This window comes from Panthera pardus, unplaced genomic scaffold (assembly GCF_024362965.1).
Source record: "Panthera pardus isolate Hobbes unplaced genomic scaffold, ASM2436296v1 HiC_scaffold_17, whole genome shotgun sequence".
Lineage (NCBI taxonomy): Eukaryota > Metazoa > Chordata > Mammalia > Carnivora > Felidae > Panthera > Panthera pardus.
Window position 1 is genome coordinate 101,249,302 of NW_026526732.1, and position 24,884 is coordinate 101,274,185.

The window sequence follows — 24,884 nt, forward strand, 5'->3', positions numbered from 1 at the left end:
CTTCATATATACCAACAATCAGGCAGGAATCTACAGAAAAGACCCCACTTATAAAAAAAATTTTAAGGATAGGGGCGCCTGGGTGACTCAGTCAGTTAAGCATCGGATTTTGGCTCAGGTCATGATCTTACAGTTCGGGAATTTGAGCCCCACATTGGGCTCTGTGCTGGCAGCTCAGAGCCTGGAGCCTGCTTTGGATTGTGTGTCTCCCTCTCTTTCTCTCTACCCCTCCCCCACTCATGCTCTCTCTCTGTCTCAAAAATGAATAAACATTAAAAAAAATTTTTTTAAGGATAAAAGTTAAGGATAAATTAAATAATAATAGATGCATAATACCTATAGAAAGAAAAGTTTAGAACACCGGTGAGGAAAATGAAAGATAATTTGAACAAATAAAAAGTCCAAACATATTCATGGAGAGGATGCTGACTCAATAGTATAAATATGTCTGTTTTCTCTAAATTAATCTATAAATTTAATCCAGTCATCCTCCTCTACCCAAATTTAATTAGCAAGCTGATCTAAAGTTTCTATAGAAATATCAACAAGCAAGAATAACCAGGAAAATTTTGATGTTAATGAGAAGGGACTAGCCCTAGCATACGTTAAAATATATTTTAAAACTATAATTTTTAAAACAGTATACTACTGATGTATGAAAAAATAGATCAATGGAGCAAAATAGAGCAGTCCAGAGATAGACCCAAACACATATGGGTTTTTGTATATAATAAAGTGAGCAAAGAGATGCATTAATTACTACATGGTGTTAGGAAGGCAGTGTTGTGGATGCTGTGGTACACCGTCCATATGCCCGCTTCAGGACCAAGGCACCGATTCTCACAGCTGCTGAAAGTGCTGTTCACTGAGGCTCCTGGCTGAGTCCCTCCCTAGGAACTGAAGTCAGCAGAAGGGGACTGCCTCATCCAAAATTATACTCTTAGGGTCCATAACATCCAAGGACTGATTGATGCAGGGGTGAAAATGCCTGGACCTTTGCTCAATTTAAGACAATTCTGCAACCATTCCAGGTGCAGAACTCATGGAATTGGCTAAAGATTTGCTGCCACTGCATTTCAATTCAACTTCTCCCTCTTCTCAGTTTTGCTTCCTTCACTCCTTTATAGATATGATTCCTGAGAGGGCTCCCTATCGAACTTCTTGCATTCAAATCTCTGTACCAGAATCTGTGTCTTGGGGAACCCAATCTTCAAAATGACTTTCTTCTTTTGTTAGATGCAAACCCTGCAAATTCAACTAGAATAAATTATAGCTGATTCAAAGCTTCAAATGTAAAATTAAAAAAAAATTAAATTATAAAGGTAGTAGAAGAAAGTAGAGAAGAATTTTTATACCCTTGATTAGCCTAAATATTAGAACCCATTTAAAAAAGAGATTTTTCCACATTAAAATAAAATTCTGATAAATGGATAAACAAAATGTGGCATATACATACAATGGAATATTATTCAGCTTTAAAAAGGAAGGAAATTCTGACTACATCCATGTGCTACAACATGGATGAACCTTGAAGACATTATGCTAAATGAAATAAGCCAGTCACAAAAGGACAAGTACTGTCAGATTCCACTTATATGAGATACCTAGAGTAGTAAAATTCACAGAAACGTAAAGTGGAAATAGTGCTTACCAGGGCCGGGATTGGGGCACAGAGGGAGGAAAGGGGAGCTGTTATTTAATGGGTACAGAGTTTCTATTTTGGATTTCTGTTCTGGAAATGGATAATGTTGATGGTTGTACAACATGGTGACTGTACTTAAAGCGACTGAATTGTACATTTAAAAATGGTTAAAATATATTTTATGTCATATATATTTTACCACAAAAATAAATAAACAAATAAATGAACACATAAATAAATTCTGTTTGACAAAACAACCAAAGTGAAAAGAAAGAAAATATTTGCAACTTCTACCAAAACAAAGGGTTAAGTGTCCCATGAAGCAATAAGGAAAAGACTGAAAAATGCGGAAAATGATAGAAATAGAGAATTCACAAAAGAAACAAAATTGGCTTTTAGGTACATAAAAATATGCTCAACTTCACTCATCAAAAGAGAAATGCAATTCAAATCATGTTGAGATCTACCTTAGACCTGTTAGGTTAGCTTAGATTACAAAACAATATTTTTTAATTGTTTTTTAAAAGAAACAGTTGGGATTCCAAACGCTAATGAGTGTATGAGGAAATATGCATACATTGTCACCACATTGAAGAAACATTTCGCAATACCTATCCAAATTATAAGAACATATACCTTTGACTCAAATTCTACTCTGAGGAATTTATTCTATAGACATACTGTACTTACGACTTATACAAGTTTACAAGATTATCCACTTACAGTGCTTTTTGTAATAATAAAAGTTTGAAAACAATCTGAAAGACCATCAATAGAAAATTTGTTAAAACCTTTTTAAAAAGGAAAGCAATCGAATGAAGAAATATGTGTCAGGGGATTTGTGAAGGGTTCCACCTTCTCCAGGTGAGTAACTGAGTCTCTAAGAAGTTTCAGACAATATTTGGGTAAATAAGTGAAGCTAGTAATCTGAACTATGATTGATGTGATCACTCACTGGCTTGGGGACTATGAGTATTTTCTGCTTTCCAAATGAGCCAATGGCTAAGGATCGTGTCCGAAAGAAATATAGGAACTTGACAGTTAAGACTAGGAAAAAAACAAAAAGACAGGCCTATTAAGTCTGAAAAGAGTTCCAGTGATCCACACAAAGACTTGCACACAAATGTTTACAGCAGTATTATTCATAATAGCCCCAAATTGGAAACTACCTAAATGCTCATAAAAGTTTGCGAGTGGACAAACCGTGGTATATCCATACAATGAAAAGATACTCAGCATTAAAAAGGATCAAATTACAGAGGGATCTGAAAGACCTGATGCTTAGTGACAGTACCCAGACACAGGTAACCACATAGTATATGATTCCTTTTACATGAAACATCCATAAAAAACCAAGCTATAGACACAGAAATTAGATTTGTGGTACCCCAGGGTGGAAGGCAGGGCATTAACAGCAAAGGTGCATGACGGATCTTCCTCGGGTGATGAAAATGTTCCTAAGTGGACTTATGTTGATGGTTGCACTATTTGATAAATTTACTTTAAAAATCACCAGATTTGGGGGGCACCTGGGTGGCTCAGTCAGTTAAGCATCTGACTTAAGCTCAGGTCATGATCTCACGGTCTGTGAGTTTGAGCCCCGCATCGGGCTCTATGCTGACAGCTGAGAGCCTGGAGCCTGCTTCAGATTCTGTATCTCCCTCTCTCTCTCTGCCTCTCCCCAACTCATGCTCTCTCTAAAAACTAAAACTTGAAAAAAAAATTTTAAAAAATCACCAGATTTTTTTCTTGACATGTAAAGAGCCTCAGTAAAATTATTTTGAAAAAGTTCTGGTGGATGATGGTGTCCACTCAGATGGCTTGCATACCTCTAGAGTGAGAAGGCTCAGTTGAGTCCTTTTCCTTACTCTTTTACCTCACGGTTTGCTTTTTTCCAGCTGAATCAGCCTGAACAAGGACTGGTAGATCCCTAGAAAGGGTCAGGGAAGAGGGTGGGCCTTCTCTGGAGTGTTGGAGACTCTCCTGCTCCCAATGGAGAAAATAGGAATGGACAGGGTTAGTGCAGAATCGCCTGAGCCTGGGTTGACAAGAAAGCCTTCCTTGAGAAGGAAGACCCTTTCTCAGCCAGGACTCAGGGCTGGAGCAAAGCAAACAGGGACTGAGGACCCAGAGTGGAAATACAGACCCAAGCTGAGGCTAGAGGGAAGCACTCTGCCAGATAAGCAAGGAAATGGATTCCCAATATGGCTTGGGGTTGGTGAAGTTTCCAGCTGGGATGGCTCTTCCTTTGGTGGCCAGGGATAGCTCGGGTCCCGAGACTGTGGAGGTAATGCTTCACTAGGCAGCTCTATTAATGATATATGCCACTCATAAGACACAAATTCAGAGTGGGTGGGGCAGAAAATGCACAGAGACCTCTTTAGTTTGATAATTTCATTATTCTGTGGCTGATTCTGTGAAGTTCCAATAAGAACAGAGAGAGGCTCACCAGTGGCCATTCTCGAAATACACTGCACATGTATACATGTGGCACTGCCATGGAACTAACTGGCAAGTAAGAGATGTGAGGGGAAATGGAGGATGATGAGAGACATTAAGAAAAATACTAAGAAGGAAAGCAAGGCCAGGATCCCACAGTGTGGCATGGTGGCTGGGAACACTGGCTTTCCCATCACAGGCTGGATTCTGGACCAGACTGCCTCTCACTATTATGTGTTTGTCTTGAAGGGGTTGCACAAAGTTTCAGATCTTCAGTTTCCTCACTTGTGAAATGGAGACATGGCAGTGCCTTCCTCACAGAATTCTTACAGGGATAAAAGGATATAGAGCATCTAAATGCTTGGCACAATCCCAGGCACGTAGTGTCTGCTCATTAAGAGCCAGAAAGTTGTATTGTTATTACTATTCTCTCGTCTTAAAAGCACTGAGTGCGGATGTAACATACAGCATAGTGACTATAGTCAATCCTATACTGCATATTTGAATGTTGCTAAGAAAGTAGATGTTAAAAGTTCTCATCACAAGAAAAAAAATGTGTGATCGTGTGTGGTGATGGGTGTTAACTAGACTTATTGTGGTGATTGTTTCACAATGTCTACAAATACCAAATCATTATGTTGTATACCTGAAACTAATATAATGTTATACATGTCAATTATACCTCAATTTCTAAAAAAATCAGTGTGATGAAGAGGCCCATGTAGTGAGAACCCGACGCCCCTTGCCTATAGCCAGCATCCATTTGCCACCCAAATGAGAAGGCCACCTTGAGAACAGATCTTACAGCCCAACTCAGGCCTTCCAATGTCAACAGCTCTAGCCAATAGCTTGACAGCAACCCCATTAGAGACTTGAAACCAGAACCATCCAGCTAAGCTTCTTCTGAGATCCCGACCCACAGAAACATCGAGATAACAAATATTTGGTTTTTAAGCAAAAAAAAAAAAAAAAAATGAGATCATGCAATAGGGGAACATCAGTGGGGCATCTCTTTTACAAGCAGCAAGTAACAGTCAAAGCACACTTCCTGGTGGGGCTGACATTCCTGGTGGATATACCAAAGAGCACGTCTATTTCTCACCCTGTCTCTCCAACGCTGAAATCAGCCAAAGTGAAGGCATCTTGCTGACTTTCAACAACCGTCTGCAGAGGGGACAAAGGTGCTTTCTGCTCTGGTCAGAGGAAGAATTCATGAGCTGTTTTGTATTGCAAACTCCTTAATCAGACCGACAGGACTGGCTCCTCGCCTTGTGCCTGAACTCTTGCCAATAATCCATTTTAACCCCCCTTAAGTTCTCAATAGCAGCTTCAATGACTGTGAGAGTGTGGGGGGCCAACTTTTTGAGCCTTAAATATGCACAAATAAATCATGTGACTGTTTAATATTGGGCATGTTGATCTGATTTGTAATCCAACAGATAGAATATATGCATTATTTACAATGTCCTGTGAAATCAATTTGGTAAGATTTATGAGATAGTGAATGTTTTCTTGCTTGACTTAAGTTAGGAACAGTGGTCATCATCTGTATCATGTAAACTTAATTTAGGGGCGCCTGGTGGCTCGGTTGAGCGTCCGACTTCGGCTCAGGTCATCATCTTGCGGTCTGTGAGTTTGAGTCCCGCGTCGGGCCCTGTGCTGACAGCTCAGAGCCTGGAGCCTGCTTCGGATTCTGTGGCTCCCTCTCTATCTGCCCTCCCCCGCTTATGCTCTGTCTCTCTCTCTCTTCAAAAATAAATAAACAGTAAAAAAAAATTAAACCTTAAAGCCACAATATTGCATTTTTATAGCCAAATATGCCTTTATCCTTCAAAAGCATGCCAAGGTCACCAAACTGTGCCCTTGCTCAGCCAGGACATTTCATTTCCTGTAGCTGGTTTCACTTGGAAGGCAACCAAATCTGAATTTCATCAGGGATGTCAGTTCTGCAATGTGGCCTCCAAGTCTAGTTTTCACACCCTAGAAGATTCTATAACCTTCCCAATACTTTAAAAATAAATCCATTCAGGGGTGTCTGGGTGGCTCAGTTGGTTGAGCATTTGACTCTTGATTTCGACTCAGGTCATGATCTCATAGTTCGTGAGTTCAAGCCCCACGTTGGGCTCTGTGCTGATCGGGGCTCAGCCTGCTTGGGATTCTCTGTCTCCCTTTCTCTCTGCCTCTCTCCTGCTCACTCTCACTCTCTCTCTCTCGGTGTCTCTCTTTCTCTCAAAATAAATAAATAAAACATAAAAAAAAAAATCTATTCAGAGGAGGGGTGTAGGGAGATGGGCAGAGTGGGTGAAGGGGAGTGGGAGATACAGGCTTCCAGTTATGGAAATAAAAGGCACAGCATAGGGATATAGTCAATGATACTGTAACAGCAATGTATGGTGATCGATGGTAGCTACACTTGTGGCAAGCATAGCATAGCAGGTAGAGATGCTGAATCACTATGTTGTACACCTGAAATTAATGCAACATTGTGTGTCAACTATATTCAAATAAAAAAATTAAAATTAAAAAAATAAAGAAATGTGTGTTTTGTATTTAAATTAACCAGAATTGGTTTCTCTTGCTTACTATAGAGAGCCCTGACTGACATACACTTCTCATATTTCAGTTTTCTGACGTAAAATTTGAGGAGTGTTAATTACACCTTATTAACCGTAACTTGGATTTAAATGTTAAATAGGTAATCTATCGCTCTTGCAAATAATTACCAGGAAAATTATTTCACATTTAAAAATGAAGTTAGACTGCTTGCTTCTTTCTCCATTATTCTACCTCCTTTCAAAGAAACTTGCATATATTAAAATGAGAAAAAAAAAGTCCTTGAGTGAATTGGAAAGTCATTGTTTTTTAAAACAGCTGTAACATCTCTTGGTAATAAAAATATTATAATACTTTGAACACCATGGATATTAAAATTTTAATTAAAGAGATACTATTTTTGAAAATGTATAAAAATCTTTGATCCTCCAGGAAGAAAGATGATATAAAATATAAGATATTCTCATTAAAGATGTTACAATAGGCATATAAAGGACTTAGACACATGTCCTCACCCAGCTAGAAGAGATGGCAGGAAATGGAGTCTTTGTTCTAAGGGACATGTGACCAGCTGATCACTGATGGGTATACAATATGGATGAAGGGGAGAATGCCCATGGTCTCTACTACAAGGGTTTCTTCCACGTCAAAAAATATAGACATTTTTATTTTTAACAATGCATAGACATTTAAGAGATGTAAGAGATTTCCCATTCTCTTTTAACTCAAGATCTTTTTCATACCAGTCCTATGTTTATGTTTTATACAGAGTAAACATTTTTCTTGCCTCATCAGAGGGCTATTTCAAAGAGAAACTTACAAGGAACTAGATAAGATGAGGCTATATATGGAGATGCCCAGTCACAGTGGCCAGAGGTAAATCCAGGGGCAGTCAGAGCCTCTATAATTCGTGATTAGTGTTCAATAGGCAGACAATGCTCTATTAGGGAGCATGAGGCAAATGACATTGGTATCTGGGCAAGATACACAAAATATAGTCCTGATACTCTTCCTCTGTGTCCCTATTCTCCATTTATGCATGGAGATTGAATAACTGTTTCTTGATTTAGAGGGAAAAAAATGTAAACTCATGCTCTAATTATCCCAGATACTCAATGATAAAAAATAGAACAAAATACACTCATGATTCAAACTGAAGTTTTGAAGAAAATGTATGCTTGTGTTTCCACAGCTTTTTTTTAATTCCAATTAAAGACTATTTAGTGTATTCATGCCAGATTATCTGTTTTCTCATCTATGGTTCAAACCTTGACTACTTAGGATTTAGTAAGATGTAACGATGGATATAAAAGAATGAAAATTAGGAGCCTGGCTTTCTAAGAGCCTTTAGAATCTCAACCCTGGATAACTGTAAGGGTCTTCTGGATCTTCCTAAGTCCTGCCTCTGTTCTTTGCCTAGTTTACCATCTACCCTGTAGTTCATCACCACTTGCATCTTGTCTCATCACTACTGTCAGTGGCTCCCCATCACTCTCAGAACAGCTTTCAAGGCCCTCCCCAGTATGGTCTGAACCTGCTGTCTACTTTGGTCTCCCACCATTGTCAAGTGGGAATCAGGCAGTCGGGCTAGCGTTTCCAACTGTTCTGAGACCAGCAGACCTATCTTTACAACCAGGCTCCTCCCCATGCTACTCTCCCAACTCAGTGCTCAGTCCTCTTCTCCATGTAATCAAATCCTGTCTATCTGTCCTCTCTCTACTCAGCTGCTCCCTTATAGGTCCATATCTTTTTTTTTTTTTTTTTTTGAGAGCAGTTTTAGGTTCACAGCACACCTGAGCAGAAAGTACAGGAATTTCTCATATACCCTCTATCCTCACATATGCATAGCTGCTCTCATTATCAACATCTCCAACCAGAGTAGTCCCTTTGTGGCAACTGGTGAACCTATCTTGACACATCATAATCACCCAAAGTACACAGTTTACATTAGGGTTCACCCTTGGTGTTGTACATTCCATGGGTTGTACAAATGTATAATGACATGTATTCACCATTGCAGTATTATACAGAGTATCGTGATTTCCTTTTAATTCTAGGCATTTTCACATTGCTATTTACCTGCTTTAGGAGTGTGTGCTCTTCCTCTCTCATGTATTAAGGAAATACTTAATGAACACTATTGTCTGCCAAACAACGGTGATTGACACTGGATACATAGCTGTGAACAAAACAGACCTGGTTTTGCTGCCTTCTTAGAGCTTATAAATGAATGAGGTAAGATAGACAGTAAGTAAGTAAGTGAATAAACATGATAGTGATTTCAAGTGATAAGTGCTGCAAAGGCAAAACAAAACCAAAAATAATTAGAAAATTATGAATAACAGAGGGGTCTAAGTTAGATGGGGTAGGGAGTGGCGGCAGAGTGTGGTCAGGGAAGGTCTCCAAGGAAGTGACATTTAAACAGATACTGAAGGATGGGCTAGAAGAAGGGTGGCAGGAAGGATCAGCATCTACAAAGGTCCTGAGGCAGGAAAGAAGGAGCTGTGTGAATTTGAGGAACTGAAAGAAGCCAGGGGAGGCAAAGGAAAATTGGGAAAGATGAAGTCCCTTCTTGCCATCTAGACTTTGAACTCCTTAAGACCAGGGACCCCATTTTGTCTTTTATATATTACCCTTCACTCCCACCCTGAATACCAAGCGTGGTATTTAACACATAGTAGATGACACCAATATGTTGAAGGATTTGACTACTTTACCAATTTACATTCTTACTGAGGTATCAAGAGTAACATAGGGAGTTAGAATAAGTATGAAATCATGCGTAATCAAGCAAAGCTGTTTTCAGACTCGGGTAGGTTCCAGGCACTCTCATACTCAGAGAGTCTACTGCACCCACTTCATTCTAAACATGTTCAAGTGAACATGTTTACATCAGACATTATTTATATGTTATCACCTAAGAGTAGAGTTGAGTTGCCAGTTAATTGTTTTTCATGATGTTAAATTTGTGGGCATTTAAAGATATACATATTAATTTTGATTATGCAAGGTTTTTTTTTTTTTAAGTCGGTTTTTTTCTAGATCTCAAACTTTTTTTTAGACCCTAAAAAGAACTGTAGGTCCTGAGCATTTTGCCTAAGATGTACAGCCTATAATCAAGGGCTGAACTGGGTAGAATAAACAACAAATGCATAGGGATCTGAGAAGGGAAAGATGTGGGAAAGAAGATATCACCAGATCAAGAAGGCTCACACACTGTATCTGGTAACCTCCTGATTTGCCTGCCAATACCTGCAGCTCCTAGGAAACAAGAAGTAAGGGGGCACTGTTAGTCAGGGTCTAACTTGGACTCCAAAGCAGACACTAGGGTCAACTGAAGGCACTATCAGTCTCAGTAAGAAGTAACCATGTCTTTTTTAAATTTTGGAGTACTCAAGGACAGATATAGTCAGATATGAAGGCAAGCATCAAACCATTCAGGTGAAAAACATAGGTCTGATTACCTGGCCTGAGACTGAACAGAAAGATGTCTTGGGGCGCCTGGGTGGCTCAGTTGGTTAAGCTTTTGACTTTGGCTCAGATCATGATCTCATGGTTTGTGGGTCTGAGCCCCAAATCGGTCTCTGTGTTGACAGCTCAGAGCCTGGAGCCTGGTTTGGATTCTATGTCTCCCTCTCTCTCTTCACACCCCACCCCCCCCAGCTTGTGTGCACTCTCTCTCTCTCCCTCAAAAATAAATAAACAAAAAAATTTACAAAAAAAAAAAAAAAAAGAAAAAGAAAGATGTCACCAGAAAGTAAGAAAACTGTTGAAAACCCAACACTGAGATACAATGAACAATGGGGGAGGCAGGAAGCTGAGAGCTGGAGAGACAGTGTGGGTTGAAACGCAAGCTCATTGAGGTCAGATTTGGAAAAGACCAACTGGGGAAAGGAAGGCATAGATACAAAGACAGTGTCTCTGTTCAGACTGCCGGAACATAACACCATTGACTGGGTGGCTTACACAACAGACATTTATTTTTCACACTTCTGGAGGCTGAAGTTAAAAAATTTTTTTTTTAATTTTAATGTTTATTTATTTTTGAAAGAGAGAAAGAGAGAGAGAGAGAGAGCACAAGCAAGGAAGGGGCAGAGAGAGAGGGAGACACAGAACCTGAAACAGGCTCCAGGCTCTGAGCTGTCGGCACAGAGCCCGACACAGGACTGGAACCCACAAACCACGAGATCATGGCATGAAACGAAATTGGACACTTAACCAACCGAGCCACCCAGGTGCCCTGGAGGCTGGAAGTTTAAGATGAAGTTGCCCCACAAGGTAGGTGTGATTCTGAGGCCACTCCTTTTGGTCCTGCTAGGTGTGCTCACATGACATCTTTGTGGGCATGGGGGCAAGGAGGGGGTGGAGAGCAAGCTCTCTGGGGCCTCTTCTTATAAGAGCACTAATCCCATCCTGAGGGCTCCACTCTCATGACCTCATCTAACCCTGAGTATCTCCAAAAGGCCCCATCCCCAAATACTACCACGTTGGGAGGTAGGGTTTCAACATAGGAATTTTGAGCAACATAATTCAGTCCATAGCACAAGGATACCCCTAAAAGAGGAGCAAGGGGAGAGCTGAGACTTGAGAAATATAGGCCCAATTCTTTTCTTGAAAAGGCAGAAAAGAACAGGGGTTTGAGATTCAGACAGATCTGGTTGAATCCCATTTATTAACTGTGTAACCTTGGACCAGTTACTTAAACATCTCAGTTTCCACAGCGGTAAAGTGAAGGTAAAAATGCATACCATACAGGGTTATTGTAAGAACTAAGGACATTGAGGGTTTAAAGTAGCTGGCACAGAGAAAAGGCCTTTTGAAGGTTTTGTTGGAGCATGGAAGGCACAGATGTGCTGCTCAGGAGCAGAAGTTATGGTGGTAGCCTGTGACAGAGAGAAGCTGTTGAATGAGATGTATTGTTCATGAGTATCAGTTCTAGTGAGTGGGAGGCAAGACTGGGCGGCTTCCCTAGTACCTTCCAACTCTGAAGTCCCATGAATCCGCATGTCTACGAGGAAGCACATCTATTTGTCTCCTCTGCTTAGTTGTTATTATCAACCAGCTTGCGGCCAGCACTCTCACAAACATCTCTTTCAATCTTCACTATGATCTGACAGGTTAATAACAATAGCTATTATTATTCCTATTTTACAGAGACACAAGCTGAAGCCCAAAGAACGGGTCAACTTAATCCAAGATCATCATACTGCTGGAGAGTAACAATATGGATGTACATTTGGGACTTCCTGGCTTCCACCTCAGAACACCAGCTCTCCTGCTCCAACTATCATGAAGCTGAATATTTGCCATGCAAATAGCAGTAGGAAGAAACCGAAGCACAAAATGAGTGGGGCATTTTAAGAGAACGCCTGGCTTTGAATGAGCGTATGTCTCCAAGGCTGAACAAATTCCGGTTGGGGTACCAACAGAATTTAAATACAAGAAGACTATTGGCAGTTGTTCAGGGACTGTGGAGCCAAGGGAGGGGAGCCAGAAGGCTGTGGATGGGTACACGCTGTTCCAATTTGTGAAAAGGGGAAGAAGGTTGATTCTGCAAACCATAGATGCCAGTCTTGGGCAAAGTTCTTGAAGGGCAAGTTGTGAATATAAAAAAAAGGAAGGACCTAATTACTAGAAGCCATCAAGTTTTCAGTGACAAGAAATTATTCTCGATAAACCTTGCTCCCCTTTAGATAAAGTAAAAGACTGATCTGTTTTTATTTAGACAATACATTTTTCTCATTCTAATAAGTAATTCGTAAATGTGTAGACTGGAGGATAGACATGGATTCATAACAAGTTGAAAATCTATTTTTTTTCAATTTAATAAAGAATTTTAAATTTCACTGTTTCTATGAAGAATACAAATTTTTGGTTTTTCTTTTTCTTTTCTCTCCTTTCTTTCTGTAATTGATTCATTTTTGAGCCTCTATATCTATCTGGAAAGATACAAAAAGGCAGATCAATTCCCTAACCTCAAGGTGTTCCGAGACACTAGGGTTCCCACTCTTGATTCAAACCCTGGGTTCAAATCCCACCTCCATCAGCTCACCAGCTTTGTGACCTTTGGGAGTAACTGACCTCTCTAAGCCTCAGCTTCCTCATTCATAAAATGGAGATAATAATAGTACTGACCTCATCGGGTTGCCCTGTGTACAGTAAGTATTCAAAAAATATAGCTGTGATTATTTTCTTTTTTTATGAAAATTTTAAAATATTTACTTATTTTTGAGAAAGAGAGAGACAGAGCTTGAGTGGGGGAGAGGCAGAGAGAAAGGGAGACACAGAGGCCAAAGCAGTCTCCAGGCTTCAAGCTGTCAGCACAGAGCCTGATGTGGGGATTGAACTCATGAGCTGTGAGATCATGACCTGAGCTGAAGTCAGACTCTTAACCAACTGAGCCACCCAGGCACCCCTGTTATTATTTTCAATAAACTGCTATAAGTTATGGCACTTAGAATAGAAGGAAAGAAAAAAGCCCAGGATCCCAATGTTAATCATGACCACATCCTTTCCTAAGTCTTTTGATATTCTTTATCAGCTCCTTTTTATTTATGTTGATGAAGCAATTTGTTTAATTTTGTGGGCCAAGCTCACTTCCTTTTCTGGTCAGCTTTTTTTTTTTTTAATTAAAGTTTATTTATTTGAAAGAAACAGAGAGAGAGAGAGAGAGAGAGAGAGAGAGAGAATCCCAAGAAGCCTCCATGCTGTCATCACAGAGCCCCACGTGGGGCTTGATCCCATGAACCATGAGATGATGACCTGAGCCGAAATCAAGAGTTGGAGACTTAACCAACTGAACCACTCAGGTGTCCCTGGTCAGTTTCCATTGATTTTATATCAATTGAGGGCTTCAACTTGGCCTCCTAGAATATTTTTTTCACTCTTGGGAGAGGCAGATCGAGGCCCCATAGTGGCCCTCTGAAGTACAAGAGTAGACCTAGTGGAGAAATGAGGGTCAGCCTCCTGGGAAAGAATGTTACCTGGGTGTTAGAGCTGGGGTAGAGCACAGGCCCACCCTCAAATACCCAAAGGCCCCTTGCAGGTAGCAATATGTGAATCTGGCTTTGTAAAGACTGTATCTAACGTATCTAGTAACTGTCTTTTGTTGATATGTGCAAAATATGGGTCCAGTGTTGATGGCATATAGAAATCTTTTTTTTTCAAAAAGCTGGAAATCCAGATTTTAATAAGAAATGTCCTAGTATTTTAACGTTAGCAACTAACGTTAGCCCCCAGGCCATGAGCTTGGCTCTAAGAGTGTTTGGCATTGTAGGTACAAACAGCCTCCCCAGTAGGCTCCTAAAGAGGAGGAAGGGGACTGTGGAGCCCACAAAGCTTCTTGTAGAAGCTAGGGGACTAGAACCACGCTGACAAAGCCAGAGCAATCTTGTTGCTACAGGTTGAAATTAAGCATTTATTTCCCTATCAGTCAAAATCCTCTAGCCTCCAGCTTCTTGCACTAAAGAACCAAGCTTCTGTGAACCTTGTTTTGTAATCACTGGGGGAATCTTTCCTGCGAAGAGAGGAAGTGGGAAGCCAGAACTTCTAGATTGTGTTTTGAGTTTTTGTTTTTACTGAGTGTTTTTTAAATTTCTTTCTCTCTTCTCTCACTTTTCTCTTTTTCATTCTGAGGGCCAAGTTCCCAAACTGTAGAATCTAATTCAGGTGGTCCCTGCCAGGTGACACTACACTGTGCACCTGTCCCTGCAGACAGACCCACTCTCCTTTGTTGCAAGGATCTGCTTCCAGCTAAAAGTCTGCTTGGAATAATTCTGATAAACTCACTCACTTCAAGTGTTAGTAGCAACAAGGCCCAGGTATCTGATAAGAATAACACCCCGCAGCCACCTGTTATCTCCTCTGGAGGGTTTTTATTTTTAATACTCTGTAACTTCAAAGTCAATTTTCCACCCGTTAGGGCAAACCCTTCAACAGATGGCTGGGAAAGATCCTTTGGGAGGCCTGGATAGTGAGAGATCGGCTTTCCTACTGAGGTTAAAAGAAAACAATAGGGGATTTTCAGGAAATGCCAGACAGGGGGCCCTCCAAGTCTTTTTGAAACTTTTCCATAAGCTGGATAAATATATATATGTTACTTTGAAAAAGCATGTAGAGGCAGCTTGGAGGAAGGGAAGAAGAGGGAGAGGCTGAGAAGAGCAAGGGAGGAGGGGAGGACATGGGGCGGAGGCAGCGCGCAGGCAGGAGGTCTGCGTGGCGGCGGTGGCTGCGGCGGCGGCGAGACGCGCCTAGCTCCGGGCTCCGGGGCTCCGGGGCTCCGACTTCTGCTTCCTGCGGACGCCAGGTCCCAGGCTGCGCGTAGGTCTGCGGGGCTGTCGGGCAGGCAGGGCTGCAGAATGGGCGCGGGTTGGGGCTGGACAGCTAGCCCGCCACCAACTTCTCCCTTGCCACAGCCCGGAACCCGGAGTTCAAGTTGGCTGAACAGATTGCTGCTCTGAGGTGAACCAGGGAGTCAGGTCAGTCCTCGGTTCATGGCATCTGTGCGCCAAGGATTTAGTGCAGGTTTTTGAATGGAACAAAACCCCAGTCTTCTAGAAACTGCCCAGAGGCGGTAACCCGGGCAGTGCTAGGGGAGAGGAAGAGCAAACCTTTGGGAGAAGGGACGGAGTAGAGCAACTTTAGTAAAGGATCTGGGAGCAGTTTCTGTGATAAAACTTCAAACATGAACGGGAAAAATAAAGTTCTTAAACTGTCTTCATCCACTTATTGTCTTTTTTTTTTTTTTTAGGTGTGTGTTATGGGGTGGGGGGGGGGGGAGTTGAGAGCACTCATTTTTCTTACTTTCTACTTTCCACCAACCAATTAATAGCGACTTGTTAGCAGCAGCAGAACTTGCTGTAAGGTAGGCAATGGGATGGGGAGCAAATCAGCTGGAAACTCCTCCCGCCTCCGTCTGTCTTCTTGAGGTACGATGAGACCAGTCTATGACTAAGAGGAACTTAAATTTTTTTTTACTGTTTATTCATTTGTGTGTGTGTGTGAGAGAGAGAGAAGCAGACTCCAGGCTCTGAGCTGTCAGCACAGAGCCCCAGTTGGGGGCTGGAACTCACTAACCTGGAGGTCATGACCTGAGCCGAAGTCAGAGGCTTAACCAACTGAGCCACCCAGGCACCCCAAGAGGAAGTTTAAGTGATTTGTGAAAAGACCTGCCATCCAAGATGGTAAGTTGAGTTAAATAATAATTAAGGAGGAAGCAAACTCAGAACAAACTCAGTGCTGGACATGTTAGGAAGGCATATTACTGAAGACTGCTTGTGAACATGTCTTACATCAAAGGGAAGTGTAAGGCAGAGGAGGCAGAATAGAAACTCACATTTCCTCTTGATCAATGGGGGTTGGCTAAGCTGTCATTTTCTTTTTTTTTTTAAGTTTGTTTATTTGAGAGAGACAGAGACAGTACAAGTGGGGGAAGGACAGAGAGAGAGAGAGAGAGAGAGGGACAGAGAGAATCACAGCAGGCTCTACATTGCCAGCATAGAGCCCAATGTGGGGCTGGAAGCTGTGAGATCATGACCTGAACCGAAACCAAGCGTTGCCCGCCCAACTGACTGAGCTGTCCAGGTGCCCCTAAGCTGTCATTTTCAAGTGAAAGATGCCAGAACGTTTAGTTAGAGAGCAATTTTCCAGACAGATGGACAGGGAGGATACTATTAAAAGGAGATTACGGTGAGCCTCAAGGTTATGACAATAACTGATAAACTCCTTCCTACCCAGACAAGAGATATGTTTAATTACTATATGGAAGGATTCATCTAAGTCATAAAGGCCCAAGTGCCAGAATGTTTAGTCCTCCTGTCCAAGTCAAGAATCAGCCACCAATAGCAAGCGCAGACTTTCCATTTACAAACAGCCATCTAGAAAGGGATGACTAATCACTGCCTTTTCTTTTCTGATCTAATAAACTGCTGATCTAATAACCAAAATGAAATGTAGTCCCCTGTGCCTTCGGAATTCCTAGCACATAATAAGGCTCAATAAATATTTGTGGAATGCAATGCCAAGTTCATAATGTTTACTACATTATATTTATTAGGCTTTCTTAGAAACAAGCTCTGAGATGCAGTTTCAGCCATCTTAGCTGACATCTTGTGGGGTCTGGCCTTAAAAAATTTTTTTTTTAATGTTTATTTATTTTTGAGAGAGAGAGAGAGAGAGCAGGGGAGGGGCACAGAGAATAGGGAGACACAGAACCCGAAGCAGGCTCCAGGCTCTGAGCTGTCAGCACAGAGCCTGACGGGGGCCGAACTCACAAACTGTGAAATCATGACTTGAGCCAAAGTTAGATGCTTATCAACCGAGACACCCAAGCACTCCAGGTCTGGCCTTTTAAATTAGCTTGAGGATGTTAGAGCAGCAAGGGAACTTAGGGTCAGGTGAGTCCAACTTGTTTGCTTTACAAGGAGAACACTTGAGACACGCTGAGAGGAGGTAACTTTCCTGAGCTCACACAGCCTATGGAGCTAGGATATGAACACTCTAATCCTGCCTAGGATGGACATCGGCTCTTAGAGAAAGATCAGCCCAAGTACACATGATATTGTAGAAGAAGATTTTCATGAGAAAATTGCAGTGGTGTGTGAAGAAGTCCTTAGTGGCCTCTCAGTTCTAGCATTAGGCAACTCATGAGGTCCTCCTAAGTGACTTGGCAATGTGGAACTATCAGATCTAGAACTGTAAGTGCTAATGTTAAAGTCTATTCTGCTTTGTGGTTGTTCATTCTGAAAACTCTAGGGAATAATTGATCTTTTTTTTGTGTGCTTCTATGAAGCAGGTCCTTCTTCATAATAAGTAAGTTGAAATCCCGAATGAAATTTTTAACTAAAAGTCTGGTGTCTGAGATTGAAAAGGATCGTATCTTCTTGCCCTCCACAATACTTACTAACCATCTCTTCAGGTGCTTCCTTGTGGGAGCACCAGATGATCAGGGCACATAAAATTGGCGATGTTCTTTGTATTTTCAGTGTAGCCCTTGATTTTAGTGTGTGAGAAGGGAGTTCCTGTAGAATTTCACCAATGTGTTTGCTTGGTAAGGAGAGCAAGAAGGCCAGGAGAAATTAAAAGTCCTCCAGAAGGAGTCATTAAGGAGAAGTCTGTGAAGAAAAGAAGGCAAACTGACATCCACACTAAGAACCTAGTCTAATTTTCTCTGAGCTGTTTCATCCTGGCTCTTGTATTGCTGACTCAATCTGCAAGAAAATGAACAGAAGTTGCTGATGTGTGGTTACACAGATGAAATTACATTTGTTCCGTCCAGTTCATAATGGCAGGCCTGATATATTCATCAGCTAACTCAACCCTGAGCTTCCTGTGCCCACACCTACTTGGGGGATAAGAATTTCATTGACATCATTAGGAAAAGCATACACACCTACCCATCACTCTGCCTAACTCAGCTCCATGGCACCCACAACCCCCAAACCATGCTCCATGGATCCAGCCCATTGTTATACAAGCCACCCTGCAAATAGGAGCCATTGTTGCCATGCTTGTGGCTGAGAGTGAAGAGGCTGACAAGGAGGCTGCCCTGGCCCATGGCATGCAGGTCCACCTGAATCCAGCTGCCTTCCATACCTGGAGAACCTAAGCAGCCATCCACTGTCTGCTCAGAGAGCCACAGATACCTGCTATGTCTCAGTCCCTTGGAAGATGAGCACACAAGATTGGGGCTCTCCCTACACAATCTCATCTTTGGTAGGACCTCTACGCAGACAGACTTAGCCTCCACAGATGGAGATGAGCCTTCCGGATATTTTGGTAGACATTTTACCGTACCTGCAAAAGGTTGGCCCTGAATTGTCAAAAAGAAGCCACCATATGAAGCTGCCTTCCTCTGTGCCTCAGAAAGTAGCCATTGGAATGTATTTACTTGCCTCCCCGGTGCCTCTGGGCTGTGTGACTGAGCTCTCTGAAGTGGGCAGATCCAGTTCTGGGTATGCCATCCATAAGGTTGTGGCTGCCATCTCTGCTATCTTTCAGCACCTCCAGAAAAACCAGCTTGACCTGGAGGAGGCTATGGAGAGGTTCCGGACCAAATATGGCTTCCTGATGTGTGCTGGGATACTGGAGGCACACATATCGAGGTGTCCTGCCCTAAAGGGTAGGAAAAGAACTATTCCAACAGGCATAAGTACTTTTTAGTACTTCTTCAAGCTTGTGGCTGGTCCTGATTTCAGGAAGAAATTCTATAGGAAGTCCCCTTTCACACACTTCATTTAAGCCAAGCGTTTATCAGTTGCCCAGGATCCAGCCATGATTCACATGTATTGGAGGAAAGCTGGCTTTGTCCTAGGGGAGATGCAGGCACTCTCTTACCCCCTATCCAAAAAGAAATGGGGGAAAACCTTAAGGCCACAAAGCTGGTCCTTATGGGTGATGGAGCATACCCTTTCTATCCATCAATAGCTGACAGCCCCATACCACCAAAAATCATCACTCCTTAGGAGCTGTGTTTCAACAAGTGGCTCTTGGCTTTCTGCGGCACTGTGGTGGAGGTCTTCAGGTAGCTGGAATTGTCTGGCAGTGTCTCCACGTTAAGAGATTGTGTCAGGAAGAGTGCATCTATGATGTGGTCACTGGCTACAGCTGGTTCCACAATCTGTGTATTCACTGAGGCGAGGCCATCTGCCTGGAGTGGGACCAGAGCCTGCACCCTTGCTGTGGCATGGGGCAGAACTAGCTTGCAGACCACCATGCAAGCAATGAGGTAAAAAGGCAGCTGGAGTTCCAGGTGCGCCAAGCCATCAGTTGGCATCTGGTAGTTCAAACCCAGTTAAACCCAGGGTGATGACAATTTCACTTGAATTTCTTCTTTAGGCTCTCTTTCTTCTTTTCATGTTAAGCCTCCCCTCTCCCAGAAGATAAAGCACTGCCATTAATGTTTGTAACACTCCAAAGTTACCGTATCCTTTTAGAAAGTTCCTGGAAAGGGCATGCAGGTTGGTTATCTCCAGCAGTAGAGGAACAAATTGCCTGCACTGTCAGGCAAACTGTTTCAGTTTTGTGGCTGACTCACCCTGCTCACCTGCTGGTCCTGCTTAAAATTTCCTTAGTGCTGTTTTCAGCATCCATAAAGACATACGCATTTTTTTTTATATATATAAATTTATTTATTTATTTGAGAAAGAGAGCATGTACACATGCGCTTCACTCACATGAAGGGGGAAGTGGCAGAACGAGGGGGAGAGAATCCCAAGCAGGCTCCATCCAGCGCAGAGCCCAACTTGCAGCGCTTGATCTCAGGACCATCAGATCATGACCTGAACCAAAATCCAGAAGTGGACCCTCAACCGACTGAGCCACCCAGGTGCCCCAAGGCACATGTATTTTCATACACATTTACATTTACACTTGTACACACACACCTGTGCTTCTCTGGACCAATCCTGTTCAAAAAATAATAATCTGTATTAGTTTCCTATTGCTGCTGCAACAAATTGCCACAATCTTGGTGGCTTAAAACAACACAAATTTATTATCTTGTAGTTCTGGAGGGCAGAAGTCCAAAATCAGCCTCAGTGTGTTCAAGTCAAGGCATAGGCAGGGCTATGCTCCTTCCAAACACTCTAGGGGAAAATTTGTTCCTTCCCTTTTCCATTTTCTGGAAACTACCTGCATTCCTTTGTTTTTGGCCCCTTTCTCCATCTTCAAAGCATCTTCTCTCCTTTCTGACCTCTGCTTCTATCATCACATCCCCTTTTCCATCCTGCTTTCCCAGCTACTACCCCATCCTGCTTCTCTTGAGCTCTGAAGTCCCTTCCATGTCTAATAGTCAATGATTCCATTTTCCCAAACTCAGATAAAGTGTTTACAATTAGGAGAAGATAGAAATGTGAAGTTGCCAAGGGATCCTTCAAGGCAGGAAGTCTTCTTCCAACAACTCCCTGCTAAGCAGCGTGTGTACTGTTGAGATCATTCATGCACTAAAAGTTTTGTATGCCTACTATGTACTAAGCACTGGATATGCAAAGATGAAAAAGATACAGTCCTTGCCTTCAAGAATTCCAGTGGGGTAAAAAGTCAAGCAACTGGACAGTTAGCATACAGCAAGAGAGCCATCTTGAGGAGGTAAGACCTGGGCATATGGCTGCAGAAGAGAAGGGTAGCAATTAAGTAGACCTGTAAGAGTTTGCCCTTGAGCTGAGTGGTAAAGGACAAGCATGGTAGAAGGAGCTCCAAGAAGAGGGACCTGCAGAAGACACAGGGGTGTGGTGCTCCAGAAGAGCTGCAGGTACCTCTGTAATCTGGAGGCCAAAGTGAGATGGCAGTATGGGGCTGCAGAGGCAGGCAGGGACCTGCATGCCAATCTAAGGAGGTTGAACTTCCCGTGAGCCAAAAGGAATCACTGATAGAATTAAGCAAGGGTAGACATGATCAGTTTAGCCTTTTAAAAAGATAACCCTTAGTAGCACAGAGAGATTAATTAGAGGGGGAAAAAAGAGGGCAGGAGAATCAGCTAGGAAATCAGTGGGGAATATAGCTGTGTGCGTGCGTGTATGTGTGCGTGTACGTGTGTGTGTATGTGTGTGTGGGTGAAGGGTACTTAATCAGATTACCCAGAGGGTTCTGCTTTAACATCCACCCTCTTCTACTTGTGATTGGCCACTATAGCTGATTGGATGATGGAGCTGTCCATTCTTTTGGTTGGGTTAAATTGAGGGACTCTGGAGATAAAAGTCTTGGCATCTGCCCCGAACTTTCAGGCAGCTTTCTAAAGGCCTCCTTTCCCAGAGTTCTCCTCTGTGTGCTCAGGCTCACCCACCCTCAGAGACTGGAGCTGGCAAGATTGAGAAGCAAACTGTGAACTGGAATTCCAAGAGCTGGAGGAGCCTTGGCTTCTCCATCTTTACAAACCAAGCCCAGCTGTGCTTTTGCTTGTTTACCTTGTGCCCCTCCCCTTTTCTATTTTTCTCTCCTTCCCTCACACAATTTCCTAGAAGTGAAAAACCTCATCAGTGTATGTGTGGAGGGTGAAGAGGTGGGTAGAGGGAGTGGGGAGGATTTTAGGATGGACCATGACTATACCACAGTGAGAGAGCTCTACAAGTTAAAAAGAGCAATTTAAAACAAAGTTTTGAATGGTCTTTAAAAAAAAATCTCTTTTTGATTTATGCATCACCTTGGAGGGAGGTGATAGGTAATTTATAAATGCTTTTTAATATTAATGATGATATTAAGGTAGAGAAGGAAACCATTGTTTGGTTGGGGGACATGTTGAGATAGGGCAGGAGTTTAGTGATTTGCTAATTCAGGGGTGAGAAGGAAGAGGAATGACTTGAAACAGCACAGAAACCAGTGTCCAGTGGAGAGGAGGTAGCACAGAAACACTGGGTGAAAACAGTAAAATCGTACCTCAGGCCCATCTTTTGCTTGGCCCCGAAGTCTGTCAAGAGATTATTGCCAGGAGGATAGTGTTTGGGGGTTGAGATTAAGCTAAGCTTTGGGTGCAGCCTAAACTTGGAAAAGTTCTGGACAGGGGAGTCCACCTCCCAGGATCCCGTGGTCTTGGAACCTCTTCAGGTCTCAACTTCTTTGCCTATAGCATGAGAGAGCCGCACTAAAATCAACAAGTCTGCTTATAGTTCTAGCATTGCCATCACGTCTAGTGTGAAACAGCCATTGTCTTTGCTCATTGTAGACCCAGCAGCATTTGCTGAGGCCTCAAACAAGTTTAGATGACGATCAGAGTTGGTCCCAGTTCCTTGGTAGAGACTTACTTTTCAGCTAGGTGGCAGGAAGGGAAGACAGAAGGGGCCCTGCTTGTCCTGTTTCCTGCCATTCTTAACCTTCTGAAACCAGGGAAGGCAGTTGCCTACCCAGAGGCCTGGATCATGGCGACAGCATGGCCCTGGGCTGAGCGAGGAGCTGAGCAACTGAGCAGAGGTTGAGATCACCAAAGATACAGAAGCAGAGAAACCTCACCAATGGTTTTACCATCATTTGGTGAGGAAAGCATCAAAGGTAACCCTCTTACCTTCATGAAAAAGGACATGTCTTTTCAGAGAGTTTGAAAATACCCACTAAAACACCGACCTCCAAGGATTAGTTGGAGATGAGCATTTATGAATGAACCATGTGGAATGCCTACTCTTTGCACGATAAATGTAAATGAGATACTAAAGATGCTTTGAGACACCAAGGCCTAAAATAGGCAGTATCCCTGCTTACAAAGACTAAAAAAAGTCATACATAAAAGGCTCACCACAATACCACACAAAGAAAGAGTGCCCTGGGTGTAGGCTCAGGCAATTGTCACCCTGAGCCCACTCTGTGCTTTAGGGAGGAAGAGGAGCTGGCGTGTCTTTGCTGGTGTGAGTCTCGCTACCACCCTACCACCGCCATTATGATGGCAGTGACCAGAGCAGGGGTCTGCAGTTGAGTTGGCAGAGACTTATTTCCAGGACTATTCTACATTTGGACAAAGGAGTGGGGAGCATGGCTTTCTCTAATGAGCCTATTGATAGCTAATTTGTGCTAGAATCAGAGAAGTCTTCCTGGATCACCCTGAGGTATCTACAGCCTTGTCTGATTACTCTTCCTGTTCATTTTCTTTATAGTGGTAATCATTCATTTTAGCTGTATTCAATGACTATCTTCCCCTTTAAATGATAAGGTCCATTAGAGCAAGGATGATGTGTATTCTTCTTTACTGTGGTAAAAAATAAAAAATAATAAAATCTCCCATCTTGACCATAGAAGTGTACAGTTCAGTACTGTTAAGTATATTTAAATTGTTCTGAAATAGATCTCCAGAACCTTCTCATCTGGCAGAACTAAAACTCTATACCCATTAAACAATAACTCTCCTTCCCCTCCCCTCAGCCTCTGGTCACCACCAGACTGCTTTCTGTGAATCTGACTACTTTAGCTACCTCATGTAGGCAGAATCATAAAGCATTTGTCCTTTGGTAACTGGCTTATTTCACTGAGCACAATGTCTTCCAGGTTCATCCATGCTGTAGTATGTGACAGGATTGCCTTCCTTTTTAAGGCTGCATTGTATTCCACTGCATACATAGACCACATATTGTTTATCTATTCATCCACTGATGGACATTTATTTTGCTTCAACCTCTGGGCTACTGTGAATAATGCTGCAATGAACATGGGTATGCAAATATCTCATTGACATCCTTCGTTCAATTCTTTTGGCTATATACCCAGAAGCAGGACTGCTACATTCTATGGTAGTTCCAGTCTTAATTTTTTAAAACTACCATACTGCTTTCCAAAGATGATGTGCATTTTTATCACTAATGAATACCATACCCTGTACTTAAGATAATGCCTGGGCATCAAGCAGACCTTCAAATGTCTCTTGAATGGCAGAGGCTGTGGTCTGTAGGTCTCATTTCTTGCCCAAGAGGCCTAGAGATGGCCTTAGGAGGGCTACCCCCTCACGGACACCCTCCTGGTGCTAGGTGTAGCTCTCTCTGGCCAGTTGGACCAAGGCTGCCATGTGGGCATTGTGCTGGTCTAGCTGAGCAGCTGATTCCTGGGCCAGTTCTCTAAGCACCTGGTCTCTGCCATTTTAGCTACAACCATGGCAACAATAGTCTGGTGGTGCCTGAGGGTCTTGGCTGTGCTGGAACTTGTGTACGTGGCCCACCTGTGCTCCAGGGTGTACTGAAGACACCCCTGGAATATTTAGTGTTGTTGGTGGAGTCTCTCTTGGAGGCTGGTGTCTGTCTGGAGACTTTGGCCTCCTGTGGAGTTCTGCTGGAGAAAGAAATTCTAGCTGCTCTCCTAATCCCATTCTTTCCAGGCCCCATTTGTAAGACAGCAAATGAGGACTATGATGACCAATTATCAACTACATTTAAGGCAAGAGACCATAAAAGCCAGAGGAAGGATCACTGGGCTTGGGTTCTAGGGTCAGTCTTAACACTAAAAGGCAGTGTCACCTTATGCAAATAACTTTCCTCTGGCTAGGTTTCCTCATCTGTAAAATACAAGCGTTGAAGATAATCTCCAGCCATCCCTTCCAGCTTTAATATGTGGGTTTCAACACCTATGGGGAAACCATGCTTTCTTAAGTTTTCAGGAGCTCGGACTCCTTTGAGGGGATCCCTACTTTGGTTTTGTCATTTATGACTTCTTTCTCTACTCAGTCTCATGTCATCAGGGCTCTGGTAGAACACACTTGGCCACTTATGTGCTCAGTCCCTTGGTCGTCCCTTGGGTATCCTTCATCTCAATTGTCTTATTGGTTTGGGCACCAACTGAACAACTC

The 24,884-nt window shown here is 42.6% G+C and overlaps 1 protein-coding gene across 3 annotated transcripts in view; it reads right to left on the reverse strand.

Annotated features, from left to right (window-relative positions):
* PAQR8 (progestin and adipoQ receptor family member 8) overlaps positions 1–24,884 on the reverse strand; it is a 119,608-nt gene that overhangs the window by 80,446 nt on the left and 14,278 nt on the right. The window lies entirely within an intron of this gene.